We start from the raw sequence: 8,124 nt of genomic DNA, 5'->3' as shown, positions 1-8,124 counted from the left end.
GGAAGGATGCGATTCGTAGCAAGATGGATTTCATCATGGCTAACAGGACATGAGAGATTACTGAACGCCCCTATGGTTGCAAACCATTGGGATGTAAGTGGGTGTTCAGAAAGAATTTTAGGCCCGATGGTACGATTGAAAAGTACAAGGCTAGGCTTGCGGCCAAGGGCTATGACTAGAAAGAAGAGGAAGACTTATGCACCTGTGGCCAAACTGACCACCATTCGAGTATTACTCTTGTTGGCGGCCTCACATGGTCTTCTCGTCCACCAGATAGATGTTAAGATGGCTTTTCTGAATGGAGAGCTAGACGAGGAAATCTATATGCAACAGCCAGATGGCTTTGTGATAGATGGTTAGGAAGGAAAAGTGTGTAGGTTGCTGAAGTCTTTATATGGACTGAAACAAGCACCTAAGCAAATGGCATGAGAAGTTTAATACAACTCAGACATCTGTTGGTTTCGTTGTTAATGAAGCTGACAAATGTGTATACTATCGCCATGGTGGGGGCGAAGGAGTTATACCGTGCTTGTATGTTGATGACATACTGATATTTGGAACCAAGCTCAAAGTGATTGAGGAGGTTAAGTCATTTTTATCTTAGAACTTTGAGATGCAGGACGTTAGGGTGGCTGATGTTATCTTGAACATCAAGCTATTGAGAGATGATGAGGGTGGGATCACACTTCTGCAATTCCAATATGTTGAGAAGGTGTGAGTCGTTTTGGATATTCGGTCCGCAAACCATCTCAAACACCATATGATCCTAGTGTGTTGATTCGAAAGTTCAAAGGCACAACTAAGGATCTATTAAGATACTCTCAAATCATTGGTTCACTCATGTATCTAGCGAACGCAACGAGGCCTGACATCGCGTTTGCTGTGAGCAAACTGAGCCGGTTTGTTTTCAAACCGGGTGATGTGCATTGGCATGCTATTGAAAGAGTTATGCACTATCTGAAAGGTACTATTAACTATGGACTTCACTATACCGGATACCCGTCGTCGGTACTTGAAGGGTATAGTGATGCGAATTGGATCTTTGATGCTGATGAGATAAATGCCACAACTGGGTATATGTTTACTCTTGGAGGTGGTGCTGTTTCCTGGAAGTCTTGCAAGCAAACGATCTTAACGAGATCGACAATGGAAGCGGAATTAACAACATTAGACATGTTTGGTGTTGAAGCAGAATGGCTTCAAGATCTTTTGATGGACTTTCCCTTGGTTGGGAAATCGGTTTTGGCCATCCTTATGAACTGTGATAATCAGACTGTTATTGCCAAGATGAAGAGTTCAAAGGACAACATGAAGTCCAACAAACACATAAGAATGAGATTAAAAGCTATCAGAAAATTAAGAGACTCCGAAGTGATAGCGTTGGATTATGTTGAAACGGCTAAGAATCTAGCGGAGCCTTTACTAAATGGCTATCATGTGTTGTGATACATAATGCATCAAGGGAGATGGGTATGAGACCCACATAAGTTGCCATGGTGGTAACCCAACCTATGATCTCCGAGATCCCGTGAAGTAGGACCTGGGAAAACAAGCCGGTGATGAACCGAGGAGAGTACCTTTACTAACCCACTCCGTTGGAGATGCAGTACTCTCGATACTATATGGTAGGATGACTACCATCTTAATGTGTTCCAAAGCTTATGTATGCAAGATTCTATCCTACAGAGCAATCTTTGGAGGAACACACCTATATGAGCCCGACTTCTAGTCACAGTCTATGAGATTCGGGTGATTTCTAGTAAGCTCATGAATAGGCCAGGAGTGTGACTAATATGCTTCACTAAGGGGTCAGCCTTCGACAGCCTAGTACTAGTAATACATGTCGTGAAACTTCTTTACGCCAAACTGACAATTCAAGGCATAGTCCATTGTTCAGTTGTGAAGGAGTGTAGCTACTTGCTCTAGGTGAAGTTCAACCTTAACCGGTCTTCAATGTAACACTTGTATATCGAAATAATGATTGGAACAGAGGACACAATGGGCCCTTGAAATCTGGTAGGGGATCGTTAAAATCTCTAAGGGCCAATGTAGGTGTCATGACAAGGGGGGGATGGGGAGTTTGGTCCCACCCCGCTAGTGGAGGAGGAGTTGGACCTCCTTATAAGGGATTCTCTTCCACATGCTATTGGATCTTGAGAAGAGAAGTGGTTCCCGCGCGCTCCTCCTCCGCCACCTCGCCACGCCAAGCCTCGTCATGATGCGTCACGGGTTGCAGGATTGAGCTGAGCCGAGCTCACACCTATGCGCTTATTTTTGCTAGTCAGGAATAGAGAGTTTCTGACAGCTGGGCCACGATCTGAGACGTCGGATCGTTGGTTGTCTGGGACGTGGTTCAACCCATGTCTCTCCACCCGGACGCGCATATATACATGTGAGGCATTGGCTAACACTAGCCGCCACGAACAGATCACATCTGTTCCACCCGCACCACCCCTGTCATTCCCTTTTGCTACTGTTGCCGCTGGCGACTCAATCCTGTTCACCACATACACGGTTGACGGCAGAGCATGCCTTGGAAACTCCGCCTCTCCGGATCATGTACGGGAGAGGGGCGATTAGGTTTTTGGGGAGCGACTACGCGACTGCTCGCCTCCGATCGAATACTTCCTCTTTGTCCATGTCCGCTGCATCGTCACCATGTCCACCATTGTCGAGAGAGCCGTCGCCGAGAAATTTGAAGCCAACAACTGTGGTTTTTGCCTAGCCTACTGGAGGGTATAACTCGTTTATCCCGCTCCTGTTTATTTCTGTGTTAGCTGTACTAGCATTATGTGTAAATGTGTCTACTATTTGCGTAGTACGTGCTTGTCTAGATCATAATCAATATGTCGTTAATTCTATTAATGTCGTGATCATGATTATTTGTTGGATTAATTTAGTAGAAAAAATACCTATTTACTCAACAACTTTTACCTATGACAAAATTCACTCCGAGGTGCGACTTGTGAGCATCATTTTTTGCAGGGTTGCAGTTCCATACACTGGCCTGCAAGAATGGTCATGTAAGTTGTCATCCTTTGCTCTTAGTGCAACTACTTCTTACTCCATCTGTCCCATAATATAAGATCGTTTTTCAAGCTAACATAGCTTAAAAAATGATATGATATTATAGGACAGAGGAAGTACCTTTTACCTATAATAATGAATTTTTAGGAGGATGCAATTTGTGAGCATGTTAAGACACATGGTTACACCTTTCATACATCGTCCGATAAGAATGAGGATCATGTAATTTGCTTCTCCTGCCCTCGATGGAAGTCTCAAGTTTCATATGAACAAGTATGATGCCACTTTTTTTACTATGGTATTTTCAGTTTATGCTCACTACAAACAAAAACTCTACAAAAGGAAATTGCATCTTAATATTTGTCACAACAACCAGTCAGCGGAGAAGGTGCAACCGCCCCAACAACGAGCATTGTCAGAGCATCTACGCTCGGGCACCTCGAACCCTCCTAATATGCCTGGGCGGATGACCCAGTCATTAATCAGTTAAAAATACCTGACCTGGGCGCCTCAAACCGGCCTCAAATGTCCGGGCTGACCGACTCTCATATCTAGCCTAAATATGGGGTGGCCCAGGCGTGTCTGCCACGTTGGATCAGGCACATGCTAGCCCATCCGACCCCACATATATTCATCATCATCTGCTCTTCGGATCAAACCCTAGCCGCTCCAGTCCACTCTGTGAATCAAGCTCATGTCTAGCGACCTCCGGCCTTCTCCGGTATAGCGGGCAGCGGAACCGAGTCCTAGAACTTCAAATCCGTCGACCCCGAGCTCATCCCACGCGGTCCCGAGGAGGAGATGACTGTTCAGCTTGCGCTCCATCGCTCCCGGGAGGAGATCACCCAACGGTAGCGCTCAGACTTCTTCCGTCGGCAATCCATTACGTCCGCCCAAATGGTGGGTGGATCCACCGCGAGGTGTGTCGTTGTTGCCTCACCGGAGGCGGTTCCGTCTGACATCCGAACGCAGTGGCGGACGTGTGACACGTCTCCAATGTATCTATAATTTATGAAGTATTCATGCCATATTTCTTATAATTTTGTATGGTTTTGGTGCACTTTTATACCATTTTGTGGACTAACTTATTAATCTAGTGCCCAGTGCCAGTTCCTGTTTTTTGCATGTTTTTTGTTTTGCAGGATTACCATACCAAACAAAGTCCAAACATGATAAAAATTCACATAGATTTCTTATGGAATATATGTGATTTTGGGGAGGAACAATCAATGCAAGGCAGTGCTCGATGACCCCACAAGCCACATAGGCGCAACCTACCCTGCTGGTCATGCCCAGGTGGCTCATGGGCACCTCGTAGGTCAGTTGATGCACTTCTTTCGTCGCAAGAAAGATAATTTCTGGATAAAAATCCCCTCAAAATTTCAGCCCAATCAGAGTTAAGGATATTCGAAAATTTAAGAAACAATTTTTGACCGGAAGAGAGAGAGAGAGAGAGAGAGAGAGAGAGAGAGAGAGAGAGAGAGATCCAATCTCGGAGGGACACTTGCCCCTCAGGGCACCATGGAGGCCAAGGACCAGAGGGAGAACGTCTCCCCATCTAGAGGGAGGCCATGGAGGAGCAAGCCGGAGGAGGAGCCTCTCTTCCCCTATCTCTCAGTGGCACCGGAGTGCTGCTGGGGGAACCGTCGCGTTGGTGATTGTGTTCATCAACATCACCATCTTCATCACCTCCCTCATATCTTCTTAGCGGTCCACTCTCCCGCACCTCGCTGTAATCCCTTACTTGAACATGGTGATTTATGCCACATATTATTATCCAATGATGTGTTGCCATCCTGTGATGTTTGAGTAGGTTTCTTTTGTTCTTTGGGTTTATCGATGATCTTGATTGGTTCGAGTTGTATTTTTATTTTGGTGTTGCCCTATGGTGCCTTCTGTGCCGCACACATGTGGGGGATTCCCGCTGTAGGGTGTTGCAGTACGTTCATGATTCGGTTATAGTGGGTGGCTAGAGTGATAGGAGCTTACATCCGAGTAACAGGGTTGTTGCATATGGGAGTAAAGGGGACTTGATACTTAATGCTATGGTTGGGTTTACCTTAATGATTTCTAACAGTTGCGGATGCTTGCTAGAGGTCTAATCATAAGTTCATATGATCCAAGTACAGAAAGTATGTTAGGTCATGCCTCTCCCTCATATAAAATTGCAATATTGATTACCGATCTTGTTATCAGTTGTTGAGGACAATTCCGCACACCAATCCATTATTATTCCACACTCGCTATTTGTAATTTATTGTAATATATTCTAAGTTTGTTTAGACGACACCTATTTATATATTTTAGCTCTCCGATATCATACAAAGCTATCCTCTTTATACCCACAACGTAGTTTTATTTCTCGTTTCTAGATGAAATTAATTATTTCTCGTTTCTAGATGAAAGTAAACGCTCGGCGCTCGGTGTACGTAGAGTCATACCAATGGTAGATAGGACTTGAGAGAATATTGATCTTACCTTTGGCTCCTTATGGTTTCGACACTCCATACTTATCACTTCCATCTTTGTAAATTGCTATGATGATTCCTTGCACTTGGGGATTATGAAGCTTTTTTTGGTGCCGTTGTCGGGAAGCAATAGCGTGGGGTTAATATTTACGTGTACGATTGTTTGCTTTCTTCACTAAGTAGATTTTGTTTTTTTCCTCTTTGTTTTTTCTTGCTTTCTTTCTTTAGTTGTGAGTGAAACAAACAATTTTTTTTAAAAAAATGCAAAATACAAAAAAATTCACTTGCCTCTTATGTCTAGCTTAATGACTTTAAAGAAAGCGCTGCCTGGGAGACAACCGGAAGTTTTAGGGAGTATTTTTTTCTTTTATGTAATATAAACTTTATTATGTGTGCCATTTAAATATTTAAAAACAAAAAAAATATAGAGGGGAACCTAATACTTTTTTCCAAAAGAGAAGCGATTTGAAGATTATGCATTGGAGAAGTGAGGGTCGACCTTGAACACTTGTGTTCATGCTCATGGAAACAATGTAGAAATTTTCATGGAAGTTTCTTATAAAAATAATTATCTCCTTGTATATACCACTGTACCATAAGAATAATGTGCCAATATTTACCTTTAGGATGCTTAAATCGCTTGTTTGGTGTGTGCAGTGCAAAAACAAAAGCTTTTGCTATAGTATTTGAATTTACATTTTTTTTGCTGGAACGTGCAAAATTTCAGAAATTTTTACACAACACTTCTATGCAAATGATTTGTTTTGTCCTACTTTTTCAAATTTTTTTGAGTTACATAAATATATGTACCATCTGTATCTTTACGGTCTGTCTTGTTTTCACAGATTGTTGTTATAGTTTCTTTATTTGCTTATGTTTGGAATCTTGTTGAGCCCCATTGACTTGGGGACCATAGAATTGTGATAGCATAAAGTGGGTAATGTTTTATTATGATTATACAATAACGTTACAACATGACATGATGGGTATTGATATTATATGTACTAACCCCTCTAATCAACAGTTTGGTTAAGTTTTCCATGGATGAAGTGTTCGAAGATTGAGAAGGTATCGATATGAGAAGAATAAAAAGAGGCAAGAGTTCAAGCTTGGGGATGCCCAAGGCACCCCAAGTAAAATATTAAAGGATACTCAAGCATCTAATCTTGGGATGCCCCAAAAGGCATCACATCTTTCTTCTTCAACAATTATTGGTATGCCTCGGTTTTGTTTTGTTCACATGATATGTGTGAATTCTTGGAGCATCATGTGCTTTTTCTTTTTTCTTTTAGTAATGCACCATGCTGGTATGAGATATTCCTTGGTTGATTTGTAGAATGCTTCATGTGCTTCACTTTAATCTTTTGAGTATGGCTTTATATAATGCTCTTTGTGCTTCACTTAAATCTTTTGAATATGGCTTTATAGAATGGTGTTTGTGCTTGACTTAGATCTTTTGAGTATGGATTGATAGAATGCTTCATGTGCTTCACTTATATTTGATCTTGGATATTGGTATCTCTATATTCATTGTAGAATTCTCTATGAACTTAATTTATATCTTTTAGAGTATGAATAAAATTATTATCGAAAGTGGGCGAGGAAGAGTGTCAACTTTATGTAGCAATAATCACACTATTTGGAGGGTGTTGAAACTTATTGCAATAATTATGAAGGTGGATTTGGAGAGGTCATGACTTTATTTAGTGATGAGTTCACTACTTTGGAAGAGGTTTCAATTGATTAATATGAGAACAAGGTTGCTATCTATGATGATTATGGTGATGACATGTATGATATAAAGAATAATAAAAACCATGATGCTTGTCATCATGATTTTAATTCTCAAAGTGATTATGCCAATCAAGTATCACATGATAATTATTTTGTTGAGTTTGCTCCCATTACAATTGATGAGAAGGAATTTGCCTATGTGGAGAGTAATAAAAATTGTATGCTTGTGGATCATGAAAAGAATGCCTTTTGTGATAGTTATATTGATTAATTCATTCATGATGCTACTAAAAATTATTATGAGAGAGCAACATATGCTTGTAGGCTTCACAATAATATCAAGTTCCTCTCTATGTGTTGAAAGTTTTGAAGTTATACTTGTTTTCCCTTCCCATGCTAGTTGATTCTTGCTTCAATAAATTGTTTGCTCACAAAATCCCTATGCATAGGAAGTGTGTTAGGCTTAAAAGTGTTAGTCATATGCTTCATTATGCTCCCGTTATGTTTCAATTCTTTACTTTTATGTGAGCATCATTGAAATCAATGCCTAGCTACAAAGTTTTACAGAAAATATGCTTGTGTGGAGGCAACCCAATATTTGTAACTATTCTTTTTGTGTGTTCACATGATTAAGCTACTGTAGTAATCACATTGAATGCACAGAAATGGCTATAACAGAGTTTCTGTTATTCGTATTAACAACTACTCTAGGGGAAATGTTTTTATGTGGTGCTAACGATTTAATAACTATCTTTATAGCTCCAGAATGTTTCAGTTTATGTTCCTACCTTAGCTTTTATTTTAATAAAGTGCCAAGTAAAGCCTTTATGATAGTGGGGATGATAATTGACTTGATTCTGTGCAAAAAGAGAAACTTTTGCGCCCAATTTTGGAA

Source organism: Triticum dicoccoides, chromosome 7B (genome assembly GCF_002162155.2).
Source record: "Triticum dicoccoides isolate Atlit2015 ecotype Zavitan chromosome 7B, WEW_v2.0, whole genome shotgun sequence".
Classification (NCBI taxonomy): domain Eukaryota; kingdom Viridiplantae; phylum Streptophyta; class Magnoliopsida; order Poales; family Poaceae; genus Triticum; species Triticum dicoccoides.
Note: the sequence above shows the minus strand (reverse complement) of the source record.